Raw genomic sequence first — 25,641 nt, forward strand, 5'->3', positions numbered from 1 at the left:
CTCCGTGATGGATGAACTCAGGAGGGACACACACGTTTAGTTCATCACACCCATAATCTATGTCCACATTACCCCGGAGATCTCTCCTTCCCTTGAGCTCACCATTCTCTTTTGTGTCTCCAACTATTGTTCCTTCTATGTAGAACTCCTTCTCAAACAGGCAGATCACTGTTCAGTCATCTAAATCCAGCTCAAATACCACTTTAACAGTGCAGCCTCCCTGAGCCTCTGGGGGAAAACTAGTCACCCCCTGATCTGTACCCTTCAACCCTGTGAGCACACATCTCACAGTGCACAACTGGAATTCCCCTTCACTTCTACCCCATCAGGACCTCTGAGAGCAGAAACTGACTAACTCCTCTTTGCATCCCTAGGGTGTCTCAATCAGATCAAAGTTGAATTCAGACCTCAAGGATCTCTTCACCATTTTCCTGGATTATTTTCTTCTGCTGATCATTTCTTTGAGGCAGAAATATTGAACTATAAATGATCCCCCTCTTCTTTCCTATTATCAGGGCATCCTATGGCTATTTTTTCCCCTCTGTAATTCAATGTGAAAACTCCCCACCCTCAAAATTCTGTCCTTCTGAGTTTCTGCTTTGTTGCCTTGACATGTATTATTCAAACATTTCTGAAAACATGTTCTTATGCTTGTTTTTGCTCCCATCAACCAGACAAGCGCATTTCGGCTGAGAAACTAAATTTAGTTTCTTCTGTAGAAGTTTAAGTGCCATTTAGAACAACTGCACAACTAATGTGAGGTGGCAGTTGCAGCCTCATGTAGAATTTGCCAGCACAGCAATGTGGAAGATGAATGTGTCAGCCAATTACTCCCTAAACCCCATTCAAATTGCACTCATCACTTGGTCCTTGGTCTTCTGCAAAATACTTGGGATTATTTTCTCTGTAAGAGTGGATTCCCAAAGAGAGAATGAGCATGAGGTAGAAATCTCAGTCAGTCGTTTAGTTCCCAGATGTGTAAGAGATGTGTATATTTTCTATAATGTGATTTAATTTCTGACTCTTAAGACTCCACTCTGATTGACTGGGAGAAAACTTCACTTTGGCCTTTGTTGTGGCTCCCGAGCATGTACATGGGGTTGAGCCACAGTTCTGGGATTTTATACAAGAGTGTTTTTCAAGAAGTCTTCTGGTGGTAAGGTTGGGGGTGGGGTGGGAGACAAGGCAACTTGCCCTTGGTCAGAGGTCTATGCAGCTTAATGTTAGGTGATCCCTAATTCTTGTTCACATAGTCTATTAGGTCTGGTGGCTTCTAGCTCTTTGGTTTCATTCTTATGCTGGGGATCTTTTGCAAGGTTCTCTGTTTTTTCCTGTGGTCATTTGTCCACGGTCTTGACACCTTCCCACAGTGATAGTTCAAGTGATGCTCAAATCCTTTGACCATGATGCACAGATTTCTCCCTCCCTTCTCAAGCCCAGGGGTATATTTCTCTACTCCTGAGATGAAGGAAGCCTTGATGTCATGCCTTCTCTGATCAAGGAAGTATCCTCCCCTTCAGGTCTTCTACAAAACTCTCCTAGATCTTTTAAAAGTACTACCATTGATCATGGTAAGAAGGCAACCTTATAGGCTAGTTTTCGTTTTCAACCCACAAACATACCATCCCTGAGGCAATGAGTCAGTATAGACTGACCCTTTGACTAGATAAGAAAAAAGAAAAGAGTACATGCAGGGAGAAAATAATGTAAGTTCATATTTTGAAACAGTGTCCACCCAGAGTCAGGTCAAGGGGTACAGAGACGCTTTCTCATCTTAACCTCAATAATACACTGGATCAAACACTTCTGCCAGTGGGTATGCTTTCTTTATGTTTATATGTCCAGGGATGATGCAAATAATTTTGGTTAATGCTCAATAATTCCTTATGTGAAACAGAGACATCTGTGATGCATGTGATGTAGTTACCATCATAGCACAGAAATGAAGAAGAGGGACTGCCAAGTCCTAGGCTGTATACTTAATGTTACCATAAACTTGCTGGTTTACCCTCCAAAGACTTACTTCAACAGATGCTTTGTTGAATTGTGCATGAGTGGTTCATGTCTCCTGCTCTGTCACCACAATAGGGTATCATGTTTGCAAGTGGGTTGGGACAGGAAAACTTTGAGATGATGATTCTCAACATAAGAAATATAAATGACTCACAGTCATTGGCTTTGAAGAAGTAAGACAGGCTTCCATTTGAGAGCTAGACAGGATGTTTGGAGTTGAAGGAAATTTGTCAATTTCACAGAAAAAAAAAAAATAGAGAAGTGTAGCAGACTGTTAAATGGAGTTTTAAAAATTTGACTCAGAATTTCAGCTAAACCTCAGAGTTTAGAGAAAGGCCGGGTAAGTACTTCGCTTTCTATGGAGAGGTGACCACAACTCAACTTTTCAGTGACCAGAAATAAAAGGAGTTAGAGAGTCAATGGAGAGGATTCTTTGAATTTAAGTGAAGAGGACAGCAAAGTAAGATAAGGGAGATAATTGCCAGAAGGAAACCTAACACCTCATTTCCAACTGGACCTTTGCTCAAATTGCAGAATATCCCAGGACCAGATGATTGCCTAGGAGAGTGCTGAAGGGAAACTGACCTGTGTCCTCTGAAACTGGTAGCTCCAGGGACTAGTGTCAAACACTCACCTAGGTGAGTCTCAAGGCAGGAGGCTGCAGGATTTTCCCCTCTCAGAGAACTGGGAGAGAAGGTAGCGATGAAGGAAGATACAAAGCCAGTCTCTGTTGGAACAAAGGGTTGTACATTTCCATGAGCCAGGAGGAAAACTCAGTTATCAGTTCTTGAAAAAACTATCACCTTTCAAACTGAGTATCAGTGGAGAGGTCCCTAGCAGAAAGACTAGGGGAATCTCCAAGGCAAAAGACTACAGATGCTTTCAAAGAGCCAGGAGTCATTGTGTGTGCATGTTAGAGAGAGCATGGCAGAAGGCATGGGTCCACCTTGAGAACTCCAGGGAGCACCAGTTAACCAAACAGAACTTCACCCCATTCCTTCTGTTCCTTTCTCCCAGTCATCTCCCAGAGGGCTCCCAAAACACTGCTACTGAGCAACAGAGTCCTGGATTAGGCTGCAAACTGGATGGAAGATTGAATCTTGATTTTGATGGCATGAAATGTTAGAATACCTGAAAATTAGACACATATATCTAAAACGAGTTAGAAAAACTGAGACTACTTGAGGTCTGGATGGGAGAAAAAAAAAAAAAAGGTATTTCCTGATTGCAGATTTTCCAATTCAGCCTATGTGAATGTCCAGTTTTGTAAGATGACAGGGAAGAAGCACGGTTAGAGATATGGTTATATAGAATGGACACACACTCTGCTGAGGGGTGCCATTACTTGGCTGGGAGCCATATCACTGAGCTAGTTACTTCTGCAGCCATTGTGACATAATAAGAAATACATATTTGGTCTTTGTCCCTGGTTCCTGACGCAGAGTTTTCAAAACCCTTGAGATCCCTTGGGTGATGGGAGCATCTTATATTCTAATGAGGTGACTCTTGGTGACCTGGAAACTTCAGAATGGGTTCCGGTCACTAGAGAAGACCAGTCCCTGACTGGAAATGTAGAACTTTCAGTCCCACTCCCCATCTTTCCAGGAGGAGAAGTTGGAGGGATTGAGCTAATGATCGATCATGCCTTTGTGACGAAGTCTCCAGAAAAAGCCCTAAATTAAGAGGTTCAGAAAGCTTCCAGATTGGTGACCACATTCACGTGGCAGGAGTGGCACACCCCAACTCCACCCCAACTCTGCACTCAGGACTGTTCTGGGTTTTCTTTACCTGGCTGTTCACCTGTTCCTTTATAAACTCCTTTATAAGAAACTAGTAAATGTAGGTAAATGTTCCCCTGAGCCTTGTGAGCGATTCCAGCAAACTATTGAATCTGAATCCCTAACTTTGTAGCCAAGTTGGAAAGAAGTGTGGGTAACGTGGGGACAAATTGCTTGTGACTTGCATCTGAAATGGGGCAGTCCTGTGGGGCTGAACTGTGCAGCCTGACAGTGGAGAACTAAATTAAATTACTGGACACCTAGTTGGTGTCCAAAAAGTTAGAAAACTGGTTGGTGTGGGGAAAAACCTTTCACCCATTTGGTGTTGTAAGAGCTGTGAGTAGAGAAGCAGATTCCCTTTAGTTATCTTCCATCTTCACTATGTTCCCACTCCACTCCACCAGCAAAATTCAGTCACCAAGTCCTATCAATACTTTCAAAAGCTGGGTTTCCATCTTCCCCTCTAATTTCCACTACTATTACTAGGAAGGCAAACTCCTGTTCATACTTCAATACCCACTCCTTAAGAGTCATATTTGAAGCCTTCATTGAGTCCTCTAAGGTCATTTTCTGCATTTGCATAGTATCTTGTATAAAGTTCTTTTCAGTGTAAAACATGTTTTGCAGTAATTTACCTGTGTTTCTGGTGACCCTACTATACTGTGAGTTCCTTGAGTCAAGGAGTATGGTCAATCTGTTTCTCTAGCATTTGGTGCAGATCCTGGCAGAGACAGGTGCTTAGAAAATTCATATCTGAATGAATAAATCAGTGAATGACATGGCATTTTTTGGAACAGTGAGCATCACCATCTACTATTTCAGCTTTCTCAAGATCATTTCCCCAGCTAATTCCTGAATAGTGAAGCTTTATCACTGAAGCAGTAGCCTCAATCCTAAGTCACATGTGGAAGTTACTGTGGTATTGAGGAAAGCCAAGACCAAGCATTTGACTTAATTATAATTCAGGAAATAGCTTGTTTATCTGCATTATTAGAGAACAGAGATTGCAGGTGAGAACTCCAAATATGTTTGTTTCTCTGAGGGCTCTGGGAGATTTTCATATGCCAAGAACAAGTCTCTTGAATGTTCGCTGGCTCTTGATAAATGATGAGACTAGCTCAGACTTGCAGCTTAGATAGCAGCTAGGACAAAGGGCTGAGAGGGAGCAGCCACTCACAACCCTCCCTGGGAAGAATGAGCTGCCATCAAGTGTAATATCCACAGCATTATTTGCATTGGGGAAACTTGAATGATGTAATCCAAAAATAAGTGGGTTGTGGTGTTCTTTATTCTCAAACATAGATTATTTCCATTCCTTGAGTCCCAGATGGGTCACAATCACTACTTCCACATCTAAATATCTGCCATGTCAATAAATAAATGCATATGTAAATAAGTAAGATAAAGATTAAACTATGATGTGGTTTTAGGTAGCTGGCTGTCAGAGAAATTAGACAAGAGGTCTGCACCCTTCTCGCTAGACGCATCTTTGAAAGTGAAAGTCACTCAGTCTTGTCCAACTCTTTGCGACCCCGTGGACTATACAGTCCATGGAATTCTCCAGGCCAGAATACTGGAGTAGGTAGCCTTTCCCTTCTCCAGGGGATCTTCCCAACCCAGGGATCCAACCCAGGTCTCCCACGTTGCAGGCAGATTCTTTACCAGCTGAGCCACAAGGGAAGCCCCAAGATACATCTTGAGATACCTATATAAAGAGTTTGGGGTTGCCCCAGGACCTGTGAGGAAGATATCTCAGGGCACAACACCCTCCCTTTGCATCAGAGAGACCTCAGTTTGAATAGAAATCCTCTAGGCTTTGCCGTGTGGGGCAAGTCACTAAACCTCTCTGAATCCACTTTTTCATATATAGCCCAGGGATGATAATACCCTCCTTGCTGAATTGTTAACAATATTAAAGGCAATGTGTGTAAAGTGCCTTGTGCCACACCCAGTGCATGGAGAGATATTGTCTGCACTCTACCACCGGCTGAGTACGTGCCGGGCACCACACTCGCTGCATTCCGTGTTTTATCTCATCTAAAAAGAATCAGAACCACCCGAGAATGTACATAGACACACATAAGTGAGAGAAGTAATACATCTAGGAATCTGTCCAAAGGAAATAAGAAGTGTGCACAGACTTTAGTTGAAAGAGAGAAAGAGTGAATGAGAGAGAGATCACTTCAAAATTATTTAGTTAAAAAACAGAAATAATCAATGTATTACAATAAAGAGAATGATTAAACAGATTATTGTATAATGCTTCACAAAAATTAGGCACAGATAAACACATAATAATGTTGTTTTTAAAATTGAATTAAAATTTTGTACAAAATCAATGACTTTGTTTAAATGCACAGGTGTATGAATGTAATAACACATGGGCAGTGCTAATGATAAAGCCTTTGACTGTGTGGATCACGACAAACTGTGGAATATTCTTAATGAGATGAGAATACCAGACCACCTGACCTGCCTCCTGAGAAACCTGCATGCAGGTCAAGAAGAAACAGTTAGAACTGGACATGGAACAACAGACTGGTTCCAAATAGGAAAAGGAGGACATCAAGGCTGTATATTATCACCTTGTTTATTTAACTTATATGCAGAGTACATCATGAGAAATGCTGGCTGGAAGAAGCACAACCTGGAATCAAGATTGCTGGAAGAAATATCAGTGAACTCACATATGTAGATGATACTACTTTAATGGCAGAAAATGAAGAGGAACTAAAGAGCCTCTTGATAAAGTTGAAAGAGGAGAGTGGAAAAGCTGGCTTAAAACTCAACATTCAAAAAGCAAAGATCATGGCATCTGATCCTATCACTTCATGACAAACAGATGGGGGAAATGTGGAAACAGTGCCAGATTTCGTTTTCTTGACTCCAATATCAATGTGGACGCTGATTGTAGCCACAAAATTAGAAGACATTAGCTCCTTGGAAAAATAGCTATGACAAACCTAGACAGTGTATTAAAAAAGCAGAGATATCACTTTGCTGACAAAGGTGTGTATAGTCAAAGCTATGGTTTTTTTCCAGTAGTCATGTATGGATGTGAGAGTTGGACCATAAAGAAGGCTGAGCACTGAAGAGTTGATGCTTTCAAACTGTGGTGTTGGAGAAGACTCTTGAGAGTCCCTCGGACTGCAAGGAGATCAAACCAGTCCATCCTAAAGGAAATCAACCCTGAATATTCTTTGGAAGAACTGATGTTGAAGCTGAAGCTCCAATACTTTGGTCACCTGACTGGAAGAGCTGACTCATTGGAAAAGACCCTGATGCTGGGAATGATTGAAGGCAGGAGAAGAAGGGGACGACAGAGGATGAGATGGTTGGATGGCATCACTGACTCAACGGACATGAGTTTGGTCAAACTCAGGGAGATAGTGAAGGACAGAGAGACCTGGCGTGCTGCAGTTCAGGGGGTCGCAGAGAGTCAGACACGACTTGGTGACTGAACAGCAGCAGCAACAAAGTGCACATGGTGATTACATAAGGATTTAAGTAAAATTGGTCATTTCTCTCTCTCTTTGTCAATTTCCACATTTTAAGCTTATTTCCAATGACAATCTGCTGTTAGGTGATTTAAAAAAAAACATAACAAAAACATTAGTGAAATTTTAAAATGAAAGTGGGCACATTCACATCTTTCTGTGGTTTTATCTGGTATGAGGTGAAATAATTTCATAGGCAAAGCCTTCCTCTGAGTTTTATATTTATTAAGCCTCACTCCGGTGAGGCCAGGAAGCTGCCGTTAACCTCATTTTAGGACCAAGTGTCCTGAGAGAGGCAGGGAGTCTGCATTTAGCCCATGTTTAACCAGCAGGATGCCAGACCTACTTCACTGCCAGCCTACCTGCCAGGCATTGTGAGGAAAATTACAACGAAGACAAGATACAGGTTTCAGGTTAATCAGTTCCCAGGGAATTTGGGTGTTAGAGGTCTATACCCAACTATCCGCCTTCTTCCTCCTCCCAGTGGAAGACCCAGGTGTCACACTGTCCCATCTCACCTGTGATAGGACCTTAAGGGATGAGGAGAGGTGAGCAAAGGATATTATGGACAGCATCAAATATTTCCAGAGATACTGACTGCCTGGCTGAGAGAAGGAGGGATCATCTTACTCTGCCTGGGAATACTAGTTCTCTCTTAATGAAAATATATATCTTTCATATTTTAAAAAGCTATGAAATATATCACACTTGTATATGAATGGAATCCTAGTGTATGTATTCCATGACTTGCTTTACTGATCATCCATGCAAATGCCAGTAGCTATAATTCATTCTTTTTCACAGCTACATACTATTCCAGTGTGTGTCTAAACCATAATGTATCTCTTTTATTTTTGAGGATTTTTTTTACAAATTATTTACTATTACATGAAATTCTGTTATGAACTGGTACACAGGTAAGAATATATTGAAAATGCATAAATAAAATTAAAAGATTTATAAGATAATGACTCTTCAAAATGACCGCTGCTGCTAAGTCACTTCAGTCATGTCCAACTCTGTGCGACCCCATAGACGGCAGCCCACCAGGCTCCCCCGTCCCTGGGGTTCTCCAGGCAAGAACACTGGAGTGGGTTGCCATTTCCTTCTCCAATGTGTGAAAGTGAAAAGTGAAAGTGAAGTCGCTCAGTCGTGTTCGACTCGTAGCGACCCCATGGACTGCGGCCTACCAGGCTCCTGCATCCATGGGATTTTCTAGGCAAGAGTACTGGAGTGGCTTGCCAGCCTTCTCCAGAATGGTCTTATTAATTTACACTCTTTTTAGCCTTTTAACACAGTTCTGACTTCCCGTTGTTATTTACTTCTTAACTTTGGTATTCCCAGACTTTGTACTTTTTTAAAGTTTTGCCAATGAGGCAGTGCTTGTAATTGGCACTTTATTTCTGCTGGCTAAGCATCTTTTCACATGTTTATGGATCATTTGTATTTAGTGTTCTGTGAAATACTTTTCAAATCCTTTGCCTCTATTTTTCTATTGGGTTCTTTGTCATTTTCTTATTGGTTCATGAACAGCAGTTCTCAATTTTGATAAAGATGATAATGATCTATATATATATATATATCCTAATGACACTATAAGCTACCTTAAAGCTTAAGTTTTATAGTAAGTCTTGAGATAGTGAAAATTCTCTATATTCTTCTTGAAGATTATCTTGCTAATCTAGTTTCTTTGATTTCCATGAAAAAATATAGAATTAGCCTGTCACTTTTTAAAAGAAAGGAAATAAAAATGACTACTAGCATTCATGAGCATTTATCTCAGAGAAAGAAAGACACACACAAAAACTTATACATGAGTGTTCTTACAACTTTATTTGTAACAGTTGAAAGCTGAAAATAATAAGTTCAGTTCAGTCATTCAGTTGTGTCCAACTCTTTGCGACCCCATGAACTGCAGCACGCCAGGCCTCCCTGTCCATCACCAACTGCCGGAGTCCACCCAAACCCATGTCCTTTGAGTCAATGATGCCATCCAACCATCTCATCCTCTTTTGTCCCCTGCTCCTCCTGCCTTCAATCTTTCCCAGCATCAGGGACTTTTCAAATGAGTCAGATCTTCACATCAGGTGGCCAAAGTATTGGAGTTTCAGCTTCAGCATCAATCCTTCCAATGAACACCCAGGACGGATCTCCTTTAGGATGGACTGGTTGGATCTCCTTACAGTCCAAGGGACCCTCAAGAGTCTTCTCCAACACCACAGTTCAAAAGCATCAATTCTACAGTGCTCAGCTTTCTTTAGAGTCCAACTCTCACATCCATACATGACCACTAGAAAAACCATAGCCTTGACTAGACAGACCATTGTTAACAAAGCAATATCTCTGCTTTTTATTATGCTGTCTAGCTTGGTCATAACTTTCCTTCCAAGGAGTAAGTGTATTTTAATTTCATGGCTGCAGTCACCATCTGAAGTGATTTTGGAGCCCAAAAAAATAAAGTCAGCCACTGTTTCCAGTTTCCCCATCTATTTGCCATGAAATGATAGGACCAGATGCCAAGATCTTAGTTTTCTGAATGTTGAGCTTTAAGCCAACTTTTTCACTCTCCTGTTTCACTTTCATCAAGAGACTTTTTAGTTCCTCTTCACTTTCTTCCATAAGGGTGGTGTCAACTGCATATCTGAGGTTATTGATATTTCTCGCAGCAATCTTGATTCTAGCTTGTGCTTCATCCAGCCAAGCGTTCCTCATGATATACTCTGCATATGAGTTAAATAAGCAGGGTGACAATATACAACCTTGACGTACTCCTTTTCCTATTTGGAACCAGTTTTTTGTTCCATGTCCAGTTCTAACTGTTGCTTCCTGACCTGCATACAGGTTTCTCAAGAGGCAGGTCAGGTGGTCTGGTATTCCCATCTCCTTTAGAATTTTCCACAGTTTATTGTGAGCCACAGTTGCTCTTCCATCACTAAACACTTAAGTAAACTGGTAATCCATACATGGAATACTGCACACAGTCAAAGGAAATAAATTACTGATACACTCAGGTTCAGTGAATCTCAAGGGAATTGTGCTGAGTGAAAAAGCCAATATCAGAAGACTGCATACTGTATGACCTCGTTTCTATAACACCCTTGAAATGACCAAATGATAGAGGTCTAAAATAACTAGTAGTAGCCGTGGCTTAGAGATCACAGCCTTGTCATGGTGAAGGTGCTTGCACAATTCGACGAAGCTATGAGTGATGCCCCGCATAACATACCATGCAAAATAAACAGATCTTAATAAAGCATTCTAAATTAGACATGGTCAAGAAGGAGATGGCCTGAGTATATGTAGAAATCATAGGAATCAGTGACCTAAAGTGGATGGAGTGGGGAAATTTAATTGAGATGACCATTATATCAACTACAATGGGCAAGAATCCCTTAGAAGAAATGGAGTAGCCCTCAGAGTCAACAAAACAGTCCAAAATGCAGTACTTGGGTGCAATCTCAAAAACGACAGAATGATCTTGGTTCTTTTCAAGGCAAACCGTTCAGTATCACAGTAATCCAGATCTATGCCCCAACCGCTAATGCCAAAGAAGCTGAAGTTGATCAGTTCTATAGAGACCTACAAGACCTTCTAGAAGTAACACCAAAAAGAGATGTCCTTCTCATCATAGGGGACTGGAAAGCAAAAATAAGAAGTCAAGCGATTCCTGGAGTAGCAGGCAACAACAACACAAGAGACAACTCCGCACACGGAATCACCAACGGTCAGTAGCAAAATCAGGCTGAGTATATTCTATGCAGCTGAAGATGGAGATGCTCACAGGGAATCACCAAATGGTCAGTAGCAACATCAGGCTGATTGTATCCTGTGCAGCTGAAGATGGAGACGCTCTCTACAGTAGCAAAAACTGGGGCTGACTGTGGCTCAGACCATCAGTTCCTTATTGCAAAATTCAGGCTCAAATTGAAAAAAGTAGATCCCTTATGATTATTCAGTGGAGAGGACAAATAGACTCAAGGGATTAGACCTGATAGAGTGCCTGAAGAACTATGAATGGACGTTTGTAACTTTGTACAGTAGGCTGTGATCAAAATCATCCCTAACAAAAAGAAATGCAAAAGGGCAAAATGGTTGTCTGAGGAGTCCTTACATATAGCTGTGAAAAGAAGAGAAGCTAAACGCAAAGGAGAAAAGGAAAGATATACCCATTTGAATGCAGAGTTTCAAAGAATAGCAAGGAGAGATAAGAAAGCCTTCCTCCTTCCTCGGTGATCAATGCAAAGAAATAGAGGAAAACAATAGAATGAGAAAGACTAGAGATCTCTTCAAGAAAATGAGAGATACCAAGGGAATATTTCATGCAAAGATGGGCTCAATAAAGGACAGAAATGGTATGGACCTAACAGAAGCAGAAGATATTAAGAAGAGGTGACAAGAATACACAGAAGAACTGTACAAAAAAGGTCTTAATGACCCGGATAACCATGATGGTGTGATCATTCACCTAGAGCCAGACATCCTGGAATGTGAAGTCAAGTGGGCCTTAGGAAGCGTTACTAAGAACAAAGGTGATGGAATTCCAGCTGAGCTATTTCAGATCCTCAAAGATGATGCTGTGAAAGTGCTGCACTTTTATGCCAGCAAATTTGGAAGCCTCAGCAATGGCCACAGGAATTGGAAAAGGTCAGTTTTCATTCCAATTCCAAAGAAGGGCAATGTCAAAGAGTGTTCAAACTACCTCACAATTATACTCATTTCACATGCTAGCAAGGTAATGCTCAAAATCCTTCAAGCTAAGCTTCAATAGAATGTGAACTGAGAAATTCCAGCTGTACAAGCTGGTTTAGAAAAGATAGAGGAACCAGAGATCAAATTGCCAATATCTGATAGGTCATAGAAAAAACAATGGAATTCCAGAAAAACATCTACTTTTGCTTTACTGACCACACTAAAGCTTTTGACTGTGCAGATCATAAAAAACTTTGGAAAATTCTTAAAGAGACAGGAATCCCAGACCACCTTACCTGCCTCCTGAGCAACCTGTATGCACGTCAAGAAGCAACAGTTAGGACCAGACATGAAACAACAAACTGGTTCAAAACTTGGAAAGGAGTACGTCAAGGCTGTATACTGTCACCCTGTTTATTCACCTTATATGCAGAGTACATCATGAGAAATGCCGGGCTGGATGAAGCACTAGCTGGAATCAAGATTGCTGGGAGAAATATCAATTACCTCAGATATGCTGATGACACCACCCTTATGGAAGAAAGTGAAGAAGAACTAAAGAGCCTCTTGATGAAAGTGAAAGAGGAGAGTGAAAATGTTGGCTTAAAACTCAACATTCAGGAGAGACCAGAACAAGATGGCAGAGGAATAGGACGGCGAGATCACTCTCTCCCCCACAAATTCATCAAAAGAACATTTGAACGTGGAGTAAAGTCCACAAAACAACTTCTGAATGCTGGCAGAGGACATCAGGCACCCAGAAAAGCAGCCCATTGTCTTTGAAAGGAGGTAGGAAAAAACATAAAAGATAAAAAGAGAGACAAAAGAGGTAAGGACAGAGCTCCGTCCCGGGAAGGGAGGCTTTAAAAAGAGAGAAGTTTCCAAACACCAGGAAACACTCTCATTGGCGAATCTGTGGCGAGCCTTGGAATCTCAGAGGGCCACATAACCGGGAGGACAAAGAAAGAAATAATTAAAACCCACAGATTACCCGCCAAACGGTAACTCCCAGCAGAGAAGCAGCGCAGACGCCTGCATACGCCATTAGCAAGCAGGGGCTGGGAAGGGAGGAGCCAGCTGAACTGCTTAGAGAGAGGACTGGGCTTGAATGCCGCAAGAACAATCTGAGAAATCTAACAGAGGATAGCAAAGCAGACTGGGATAGCTTCCCCATGAAAAGGCGGAAAGCTCTAACCTAAGACTCCACCAGCCCCGCTCACAGAACAAAAGACTGAGCAGAGCGAGCCGGCTGTGGTCGGCCCATCCCCCATCCCTGCCGAGACAGGCAGGGAGGGCAGCCAGAGCCGGAGGGGGCAACCGCGGCCTCAGAAAGGCATCCGATACAAACTGCAGGCAGGCTTCGTTGCTAATCAAGACTTCTTGGGCTCGGGCCAGCCGATATCCACCTGAGAAGGTGTGCCGGTTGCACACCCAGAAAACCGAGTGGCAGGGACTGGGGAGGCAAAAAGTCACAGCGACCGCACTCGCCAAACACCTGGTCACCTGATTTGCTCGGACCAGGGAAGGCACAAAACGCAGGCCCAGCCAAGTCTGCGCCTTTGTGGAGTACCTGAGGACCTGAACCTGAGCCGCTCAGACCTGGGAAGTGCATACAAACCAGCGCTGGCCTCAGACAGTTCCCAGCAGAGCAACCTAGAGCCTGTGCAGTGTAGACTGGGATAGCACACGCGCTGTGAGCGGGGGCAAACCCAGTGTAGCCGAGACACTGCGAACACTCCCCACAGATGCCAGAGATATTTGTCTGCAGCGTTCCTCCCTTCCCAGAACAGGACTGAAAAACTGAGTCTGAAAAAGTGTCCACCCGCACCCTAGTGTCAGGGCGGAAATCAGACACTGAAGAGACCAGCAAATAGAAGTTAAAACAGAGGGAACCACCTTGGAAATGACAGATAGAGAAGTCTAGAGGCTACTCCAAGAATAAGACCAAAAACCAGAGGCAAGAGGCTTAAGCCCGAATCCTGAGAACACCAGAGAACTCCTGACTCCAGGGAACATTAATCAATAGGAGCTCATCAAACGCCTCCATACCTACACTGAAACCAAGCACCACCCAAGGGTCAACAAGTTCCAGAGCAAGACATACCATGCAAATTCTCCAGCAACACAGGAAAATAGCCCTGAGCTTCAGTATACAGGCTGCCCAAAGTCACTCCAAACCCACTGACATCTCATAACTCATTACTGGACACTTCATTACACTCCAGAGAGAAGAAATCCAGCTCCACCCACCAGAACACCAACACAAGCTTCCCTAACCAGGGAACCTTGACAAGTCACCCATCCAACCCCACACACAGCGAGGAAACTACATAATAAAGAGAACTCCACAAACTGCCAGAAGACGGAAAGGCCACCCCAAGCAAAGCAATATAAGTAAGATGAAGAGGCAGAGAAATACCCAGCAAGTAAAGGAACAAGATAAATGCCCACCAACACAAACAAAAGAGAAGGATATAGGGAATCGACCTGATGAAGAATTCGAATTTTGATGGTGAAAATGATTCAAAATCTTGAAAGCAAAATGGAGTTACAGATAAATAACCTGGAGAAAAGGATTGAGAAGATGGAAGAAAGGTTTAATAAGGACTTAGAGGAAACAAAAGAGTCAATATACAATGAATAATGCAATAGATGAGATCAGAAACACTCTGGAGGGAACAAACAGTAGAACAACAGAGACAGAAGACAGGATAAGTGAACTAGAAGATAGAATTGTAGAAATAAATGAAACAGAGAGGAAAAAAGAAAAACAAATTAAAAGAAATGAGGACAATATTAGAGACCTCCGGGACAATGTTAAACGCTCCAACATTCGAATCATAGGAGTCCCAGAAGAAGAAGACAAAAAGAAAGACCATGAGAGAATACTTGAGGAGATAATAGTTGAAAACTTCCCTAAAATGGGGAAAGAAATAATCACCCAAGTCCAAGAAACCCAGAGAGTCCCCAACAAGATAAACCCAAGGCGAAATACTCCAAGACACATATTAATCAAATTAACAAAGATCAAACACAAAGAACAAATATTAAAAGCAGCAAGGGAAAAACAACAAATAACACACAAGGGGATCCCCATAAGGATAACAGCTGATCTTTCAACAGACACTCTTCAGGCCAGGAGGGAATGGCAAGACATACTTAAAGTGATGAAAGAAAATAACCTACAGCCCAGATTACTGTACCCAGCAAGGATCTCATTCAAATATGAAGGAGAAATCAAAAGCTTTACAGACAAGCAAAAACTGAGAGAATTCAGCATCACCAAACCAGCTCTCCAACAAATGCTAAAGGACTTTCTCTAGACAGGAAACACAAAAAGGGTGTATAAACTCGAACCCAAAGCAATAAAGAAAATGGCAACGGGATCATATTTATCAATAATTACCTTAAACATAAATGGGTTGAATGCCCCAACCAAAAGACAAAGGCTGGCTGAATGGATACAAAAACAAGACCCCCATATATGTTGTCTAAAGAGACCCACCTCAAAACGAGGGACACATACACACTGAAAGTGAAGGACTGGAAAAAGATATTCTATGCAAATAGAGACCAAAAGAAAGCAGGAGTAGCAATACTCATATCAGATAAAATAGACTTTAAAACAAAGGCTGTGAAAAGAGACAAAGAAGGAAACTACATAATGATCAAAGGATCAATCCAAGAAGAAGATATAACAATTATAAATATTTATGCACCCAACATAGGAGCACCACAACATGTAAGACAAACAAGTATGAAAGGGGAAATTAACAACAATGCAATAATAGTGGGAGATTTTAATACCCCACTTACATCTATGGATAGATCAACTAAACAGAAAATTAACAAGGAAACACAAACTTTAAATGATACAATAGACCAGTTAGACCTAATAGATATCTATAGGACATTTCACCACAAAACAATGAATTTCACCTTTTTCTCAAGTGCACACAGAAACTTTTCCAGGATAGATCACATCCTGGGCCATAAATCTAGCCTTGGTAAATTCAAAAAAATTAAAATCATTCCAAGCATCTTTTCTGACCACAATACAGTAAGACTAGATCTCAATTACGGGAGAAAAACCATTAAAAATGCCAACATATGGAGGCTGAATAACACGCTGCTAAATAATGAACAAATCATAGAAGAAATCAAAATATGCATAGAAATGAATGAAAATGAAAACACAACAACCCAAAACCTCTGGGACACTGTAAAAGCAGTGCTAAGGGGGAAGTTCATGGCAATACAGGCACACCTCAAGAAACAAGAAAAAAGTCAACTAAATAACCTAACTCTACATCTAAAGAAACTAGAAAAGGAAGAAATGAAGAACCCCAGTGTTAGTAGAAGGAAAGAAATCATAAAAATTAGGGCAGAAATAAATGCAAAAGAAACAAAAGAGACCATAGCAAAAATCAACAAAGCAAAAAGCTGGTTCTTTGAGAAGATAAATAAAATTGACAAACCACTAGCCAAACTTATCAATAAATAATGGGAGAAGAACCAAATCAATAAAAATAGAAATGAAAATGGAGAGATCACAACCGACAACACAGAAATACAAAGGATTATTAGGGAATACTATCAGGAATTATATGGCAATAAAATGAATAACCTGGAAGAAATGGACAAATTCCTAGAAAAGTACAACTTTCCAAAACTGAACAAAGAAGAAATAGAAAATCTTAATAGACCCATCACAAGCACAGAACTAGAGGCTGTAATCAGAAATCTTCCAGCAAACAAAAGCCCAGGTCCAGACGGCTTCACAGCTGAATTCTACCAAAAATTTAGAAAAGAGCTAACACCTATTCTACTCAAACTCTTCCAGAAAATTGCTGAGGAAGGGAAACTTCCAAACTCATTCTATGAGGCCATCATCACCCTAATCCCAAAACCTGGTAAAGATCCCACAAAAAAAGAAAACTACAGGCCAATATCACTGAGGAACATAGATGCAAAAATCCTTAACAAAATTCTAGCAATCAGAATCCAACAACACATTAAGAAGATCATACATCATGACCAAGTGGGCTTTATCCCAGGAATGCAAGGATTCTTCAATATCCACAAATCAATCAATGTAATATACCACATTAACAAACTGAAAAATAAAAATCATATGATTATCTCAATAGATGCAGATAAAGCCTTCGACAAAATTCAACATCCATTTATGATAAAAACCCTCCAGAAAGTGGGAATAGAAGGGACATATCTCAATATAATAAAAGCTGTATATGACAAACCCACAGCAAACATTTTCCTCAACGGTGAAAAACTGAAAGCATTTCCCCTAAAGTCAGGAATAAGACAAGGGTGCCCACTCTCACCACTACTCTTCAACATAGTTCTGGAAGTTTTGGCCACAGCAATCAGAGCAGAAATACATAAAAGGAATCCAAATTGGAAAAGAAGAAGTAAAACTTTCACTGTTCGCTGATGACATGATCCTCTACACAGAAAACCCTAAAGACTCTACCAGAAAACTACTAGAACTAATCAATGAATACAGTAAAGTTGCAGGATATAAAATCAACACACAGAAATCACTTGCATTCCTATACACTAATAATGAGAAAATAGAAAGAGAAATTAAGGAAACTATTCCATTCACTGTTGCAATGAAAAGAATTAAATACTTAGGAATATATCTACCTAAGGAAACAAAAGACTTGTACATAGAAAAATATAAAACTCTAGTGAAAGTAATCAAAGAGGACACTAATAGATGGAGAAATATACCGTGTTCATGGATTGGAAGAATAAATATTGTGAAAATTAGTATACTACCCAAAGTAATTTATATATTCAATGCAATCCCTATCAAGCTACCAACAATATTTTTCACAGAACTAGAACAAATAATCTCACAATTTGTATGGAAATACAAAAAACCTCGAATAGCCAAAGCAATCTTGAGGAAGAAAAATGGAACTGGCGGAATTAACCTGCCGGACTTCAGGCTCTACTACAAAGCCACAGTCATCAAGACAGTATGGTACTGGCATAAAGAAAGAAATATAGATCAATGGAACAAAATAGAAAGCTCAGAGATAAATCCACGCACCTATGGACACCTTATCTTTGACAAAGGAGGCAAGAATGTAAAATGGAGAAAAGACAGTCTCTTTAACAAGTGGTGCTGGGAAAACTGGTCAGCCACTTGTAAAAGAATGAAACCAGAACACTTCCTTACACCATACACCAAAATAAACTCAAAATGGATTAGAGAGCTAAATGTAAGACCAGAAACTATAAAACTCCTAGAGGAGAACGTAGGCAAAACACTCTCTGACATAAATCACAGCAGGATCCTCCAAGACCCACCTCCCAGAATACTGGAAATAAAAGCAAAAATAAACAAATGGGACCTAATTAAAATCAAAAGCTTCTGCACAGCAAAGGAAACTATAAGCAAGGTGAAAAGACAGCCTTCAGAATGGGAAAAAATAATAGCAAATGAAGCAACTGATAAAGGATTAATCTCCAAAATATACAAGCAGCTCCTGCAGCTCAATTCCAGAAAAATAAATGACCCAATCAAAAAATGGGCCAAAGAACTAAACAGACATTTCTCCAAAGAAGACATAAAGATGGCTAACAAACACATGAAAAAATGCTCAACATCTCTCATAATCAGAGAAATGCATTCAAAACCACAATGAGATACCATTTCACACCAGTCAGAATGGCTGCTATCCAAAAGTCTACATGCAATAAATGCTGGAGAGGGTGTGGAGAGAAAGGAACCCTCTTACACTGTTGGTGGGAATGCAAACTAGTACAGCCACTATGGAGAATAGTGTGGAGATTCCTCAAAAAACTGGAAATAGAGCTGGGCTGGAAGAAGCACAAGCTGGAATCAAGATTGCTGGGAGAAATATCAATAACCTCAGATATGCAGATGACACTACCCTTATGGCAGAAAGTGAAGAGGAACTCAAAAGCCTCTTGATGAAAGTGAAAGAGGAGAGTGAAAAGGTTGGCTTGAAGCTCAACATTCAGAAAACAAAGATCATGGCATCTGGTCCCATCACTTCATGGGAAATAGATGGAAAAACAGTGGAAACAGTGTCAGACTTTGTTTTTTTGGGCTTCAAAATCACTGCAGATGCTGATTGCAGCCATGAAATTAAAAGACGCTTGCTCCTTGGAAGGAAAGTTATGACCAACCTTGATAGTATATTAAAAAGCAGAGACATTACTTTGCCGACCAAGGTCCGTCTAGTCAAGGCAATGGTTTTTCCCGTGGTCATGTATGGATGTGAGAGTTGGACTGTGAAGAAAGCTGATCGCCGAAGAATCGATGCTTTTGAACTGTGGTGTTGGAGAAGACTCTTGAGAGTCCCTTATACTGCAAGGAGATCCAACCAGTCCATTCTAAAGGAGATCAATCCTGGATGTTCATTGGAGGGACTGATGCTAAAGCTGAAACTCCAATACTTTGGCCACCTCATGAGACGAGTTGACTCACTGGAAAAGACTCTGATGCTGGGAAAGGTTGGGGGCGGGAGGAGAAGGGGACGACGGAGAATGAGATGGCTGGATGGCATCACCGACTCTGTGGACATGAGTTTGAGTGTACTCCGGGAGTTGGTGATGGACAGGGAGGCCTGGCGTGCTGTGATTCATGGGGTCGCGGAGAGTCGGACACGACTGAGCGACTGAACTGAACTGAACTGAACTGAATGATCCAGCAATCGCACTCCTGGGCATACACACCGAGGAAACCAGAATTGAAAGAGACACGTGTACTCCAATGTTCATTGCAGCACTGTTTATAATAGCCAGGACATGGAATCAACCTAGATGTTCATCTGCAGATGAATGGATTAGAAAGCTTTGGTACATATACACAATGGAGTATTACTCAGCCATTAAAAAGAATGCATTTGAACCAGTTCTAACGAGGTGGATGAAACTGGAGCCTATTATACAGAGTGAAGTAAGCCAGAAAGAAAAACACCAATACAATATACTAATGCATATATATGGAATTTAGAAAGATGGAAATGACAACCTTATATACGAGACAGCAAAAGAGACACAGATGTATAAAACAGTCTTTGGGACTCTGTGGGAGAGGGTGAGAGTGGGATGGTTTGGGAGAATGGCATTGAAACATGTATATTATCATATGTGAAACGAATCGCCACTTCAGGGTCAATACATGTTACAGGATGCTCGGGGCTGGTATGCGGGGATGACCCAGATGGAGGATAAGGGGAGAAGGGAGGTGGGAGGAGAGTTTGGGAGGTGGATTCATGTCAATGTATGGCAAAACCAACCAATATAATATTGTAAAATAATTAGCCTCCAATAAAAAAAAAAAAACTCAACATTCAGAAAACTAAGATCATGGCATCTAGTCCCATCACTTCGTGGCAAATAGATGGAGAGGCAATGGAAACAGTGACAGACTTTATTTTGGGGGGCTCCAGAATCACTGCAGATGGTGACTGCAGCCATGCACTTGCTTCTTGGAAGAAAAGTTATGGCCAACCCGGACAGCATGTTAAAAAGCAGAGATATTACTTTGCCAACGAAAGTCCATCTAGTCAAAGTTATGGTTTTCCCACTAGTCATGTATGGATGTAAGAGTTGGAATATAAAGAAAACTGAGTGCCTAAAAATTGATGCTTTTGAACTGCGGTGCTGGGGAAGACTCTTGAGAGTCCCTTGGAGATCCAACCAGTCAATTCTAAAGAAAATCAGTCCTGAATATTCATTGGAAGGACCGATGCTGAAGCTGAAGCTCCAACACTTTGGCCACCTGATAGGAAGAACTGACTCACTGGAAAAGACCCTGATGCTGAGAAAGATTGAAGGCAGGAGGAGAAGGGGACAACAGAGGATGAGATGGTTGGATGGCCTCACTGACTCAATGGGCATGAGTTTGAGTAAGCTCCAGGAGCTGATGACGGACAGGGAAGCCTGGCATGCTACAGTCCATGGGGTCACAAGGAGTCAGACACAACTGAGCGACTGAACTGAACTGAGTTAAATGAGACCACACAGCTCCTGGGAGTGTTCTAGAGTAGGGGCTCCTCTACACGTCCACGTGAGTACCTCTGCCTCTTGAGCTGCATTGGCAGCCTTTCACCTGCTCTCTGGGAAAAGATCTTTTCCATGAGTCACTCACTCCAGATGCAAAGTGGCTTCTTCCTCCAAAAGGCATTGCAATTTAGTCACAAATAATTGCTGCTCAGAAAGATCAGCATTTGACATCCCTCAGATTCTCTGTCTCTCAAATCAAACAGCTTGGTGAATCATTAAGCAAGTCAGTATAATAGAAATTCTGTTTAAAAACCCACCTCTCTCCTCCGTGCTTGCTGAAGTTACTGCTCATGGTATTGATTGATCATGATGAAAATACTTCTCTCCCCCTATCATTATGCCATGGAATATGTTGATAAAGACTCAGGGAGCTCAGTTCCTCTCCTGGTTAGAATGAAGGAACTAGCATTTTTCAAACATCTGCTTTATGCCCCAAGTTAAGTGCCTTCAACACAGTATTTCATTCATAACAAGGATGGGAAAGAGGTGTGAACATTACCATTGTGCATGCAGGCAGGGAGGTGGGGGTGGAAGGAGAGGTTCAGAGGTGAGCAGGCGGTCCGGAAGAGGGGCTTCTGGCATCAGTCCTGACATCAACTACACAGGAGCTTGACGGTGACCTCAGGCAGGTCACTCACCTTCCTATAGCCTCAACTGTAAGGGAGGGAAGAGTAATAAAAGTACCCTCATCATTACGCTGTGGCAAGAGTTAATTCATGATGTTGCTTACTCAATGCCATTAGTACAATGATATTTAAAGTGTTCCTTTTATAGAGCTTGTACTTTTCCCACTAGATTTATTTCCAAAGATGTTAGGTTTCTTTTTGGTATTGTGGACTTAAAAAAATCACAACCTACAAGTTGAGAGTTATATTTTATTGGGTGGAAATTTTTAGACCTTCAAGCCCCGGAGACAGCATCTCAAGTAACCCTGAGAGAACTCCTCTGAGGAGGCAAGGGGAGGAGCCAGGTTATATATAGAAGTTTTGCAACAAAGAGCAGGTAGTCTGAACATCAAAAGATTATTGTTAAAGACAACCAGATATCCCAAGTTATGGAATTTAGCACTTTTCTAAGTATGGGAAGATGCAAGCGTTGAAATCGAAATCATTCCTTTGATATGCACATCACTTATTTGGGGACAGTATCCTATTTTCACATCCTGTGCTTCCCCAGGGTTCACCATCTTACCATCTGTGGTGGTTGCAATTACAAGTGACTGAGTTGGACCATAAAGAAAGCTGAGCACTGAAGAATCGATGCTTTTGAACTGTGGTGTTGGAGAAGACTCTTCAGAGTCCCTTGGACTGCAAGGAGATCCAACCGGTCCATCCTAAAGGAGATCAGTCCTGAATATTCATTGGAAGGACTGATACTGAAGTTGAAACTCCAATATTTTGGCCACCTCACTGGAAGAACTGACTCACTGAAAAATACCCTGATGCTGGGAAAGATTGAAGGCAGGAGGAGAAGGGGACAACAGAGGATGAGATGGTTGGATGGCATCACCGACTCAATGGACATGAGTTTAAGTAAGCTCCAGGAGTTGGTGATGGACAGGGAGGCCTGGTGTGCTGTAGTCCATGGGGTTGCAAAGAGCTGGACAAGACTGAGCGACTGAACTGACTATGACATCCTTGTTTACTGACATGCCAGGAAAGATTCCATCTTTCTGTATTATGAACTGGATGCATTTTTACCATTTATGTTTTTAATTTTTTAAAAACATCTTTTTTTAATGGTAAATTTGTGCAGTGAGAATGTAAGTACCTCAGAAGGAGAAACTTTATTATATTCACTGCTATGTCCTGAATTCTAAGCAAAGTGCCTGGCATATAGCAGGTAGTCATTAAATATTTCTTTAATGGCTGACCATGACAAAATTACTGAATTCTCTTACTGAGCTCTTAGTTTCTCCAGTTGATTCTCTTGAATTTTTAATAGACAGGAAATAGTCTGAAACTTATAATGGTGTTTTCCTTTCCAATATTTATGCTTTTTATATGAAACATTATTGATCTGGGTAGACAACTCTGTAGTTGTCCTGTATTAACTAAGACTGTTCCTAATGTTTGAATATTAAGGATGATTTTTGGCATGGTGGGGATTCCTGACAGCAGCCTGTTATCAGATGACAAACGTTTCATTCTCTACCAACTTCCTTAAGGCTTGTTTTATATTTTATTTTCCTTAAGTCAGGAATGAGTATTGGACTTCATCATCTATGTTCCTGGTATCTGTTGAGATGATCATGTTTTTTCTCCTTTTATTAATTGATAGCCATCTCCTTAGCGGTTAAAAGTATAACATATATAGACTAGATTCATGGGAATGTGCACATGGAATACTGTTTTTAATGCTCTTGGAATAATACACACATGCATGGTGGCCGCATAAGCTCATCACTGCTTCTCATCTACCTATCCACCTGCCTGTGTTGCCACACCTTCCCAGGGCCATCCATACCCTGAGCAGGAGAAGAAGCTCATCTATGTAATTATAATGTGAGGCATTTCCTGGGTCTTACTAGGGGGCAGAAAGGGTAAGTGTCCATGAAGCGTCCTTCTGGGTCCTACTCCCTCTCTTGGTAATCCTCAGTTGCCTCTGCTCCATGGAACGGGGTGAGCAAGGACCATCGCTTGGTCTCTGGCATCTTCGTCTTCCATTCCTCTCTTCCAGGAGATTGAGGGTAGGTGGAATTAGAACTGGGGGCAGAGCAGTCATCTTCTGTCCTCCTTGCAACTTCCTTCTTACGGCAACTTCCTTCTTCAGGGGATGGCAAGAGTCTAGCCTTAGAAGCCTCACCGCAGCCCAGCTTTCTCACAGTGCCCTTCTCAGCAAGTAGGAAGCCTGCATTTTATGATCCACTTGCTTTCTGCCCCTTGTGCCTTTCTCTTGGGAAGAATGATGGCTGAACTCTTGGGTTCCTACCTACAATACCAGGGACCTCAAAATACTTTGGAGTACAATACTGAAGCGACTTTGTAGCAGGGAAGAACAGACTCTGTCTTCATTCTGGATCTCTTCTTTCACATTTGCTTCCCATTCCTGTTGTTACTATAATCACTAGAAAGACGCTGTCTATGGCTATGAGTGTGTGTCGTTACCTGCTTGCGGGGTGGGGGGGACCCTGTATCTCTGTCTGAATGTTGAACTAAAGTGCCTTTGTTCTGCCCACAGGGAAACACCGTGCCCCTGCCCACCGTGATTGGCCACAGGAAAGAAGACATTAACAGGTTCCCTTCTCAAGGCGGGCCAGACCAGGGCATGTTTTGTAAAACTGACAGCTTTTTTGCTTTCTTTCCTCAGCTCCTCCTCTCTCTTTTCTGTAAAAGAAAGAGGTATCCAGACCCCAATAAATCCTAAGACTCTAGGACTGTAGTCTGTCGTCTTCTTGGACATCCAGTTTTCTGAATAAAGTTGCTCTTCTTTGCCTCAATGCCTTAGGTTCAGTTCAGTTCAGTTCAGTTGCTTAGTCGTGTCCGACTCTCTGTGACCCACACCAGGTCTCCCTGTCCATCACCAATTCCCGGAATTCACTCAAACTCATGTCCACAGAGTCGGTGATGCCATCCAGCCATCTCATTCTCTGTCGTCCCCTTCTCCTCCCGCCTCCAACCTTTCCCAGCATCAGAGTCTTTTCCAGTGAGTCAACTCGTCTCATGAGGTGGCCAAAGTATTGGAATTTCAGATTTAGCATCAGTCCTTCCAATGAACACACAGGATTGATCTCCTCTAGAATCGACTGGTTGGATCTCCTTTCAGTCCAAGGGACTCTCAAGAGTCTTCTCCAGCACCACAATTCAAAAGCATCAATTCTTTGGTGATCAACTTTCTTCACAGTCCAACTCTCACATCCATACATGACCACAGGAAAAACCATAGCCTTGACTAGACGGACCTTGGTTGGCAAAGTAATGTCTCTGCTTTTTAATATACTATCAAGGTTGGTCATAACTTTCCTTCCAAGGAGCAAGCGTCTTTTAATTTCATGGCTGCAATCAGCATCTGCAGTGATTTTGGAGCCCAAAAAGTAAAGTCTGACACTGTTTCCACTGTTTTTCCATCTATTTCCCATGAAGTGATGGGACCAGATGCCATGATCTTTGTTTTCTGAATGTTGAGCTTCAAGCCAACCTTTTCACTCTCCTCTTTCACTTTCATCAAGAGGCTTTTGAGTTCCTCTTCACTTTCTGCCATAAGGGTGGTGTCATCTGCATATCTGAGGTTATTGATATTTCTCCCAGCAATCTTGATTTCAGCTTGTGCTTCTTCCAGCCCAGCGTTCCTCATGATGTACTCTGCATATAAGTTAAATAAGTAAGGTGACAATATACAGCCTTGACGTACTCCTTTTCCTATTTGGAACCAGTCTGTTTTTCCATGTACAGTTCTGACTGTTGCTTCCTGACCTGCATACAGGTTTCTCAAGAGGCAGGTCAGGTGGTCTGGTATTCCCACCTCAACGCCTTACCTCATGGTTATTGGCCTGTTGTGCTGTAAGCAGCCTGAACTTGGACTTGGTAACAACTTTAACAGTATCCTCCAAAAACATATGTTCAAACCTTAACTTCTGGTACCTGGGAAGGGGA

The 25,641-nt window shown here is 41.6% G+C and overlaps 1 long non-coding RNA gene across 1 annotated transcript in view; it reads left to right on the top strand.

Moving 5' to 3' along the window:
• Positions 1-24,422, top strand: part of LOC148776599 (uncharacterized) — a 97,862-nt gene extending 73,440 nt beyond the window's left edge. Inside the window, exon 2 of the long non-coding RNA XR_016038363.1 lies at positions 24,230-24,422. This is a non-coding gene — a long non-coding RNA (uncharacterized LOC148776599). The remainder of the gene's footprint in view (positions 1-24,229) is intronic.
• Positions 24,423-25,641: the final 1,219 nt, after the last annotated feature.

Source organism: Moschus berezovskii, chromosome 9 (genome assembly GCF_049115385.1).
Source record: "Moschus berezovskii isolate FMDL1 chromosome 9, NW_MosBer_1.0, whole genome shotgun sequence".
NCBI lineage: Eukaryota > Metazoa > Chordata > Mammalia > Artiodactyla > Moschidae > Moschus > Moschus berezovskii.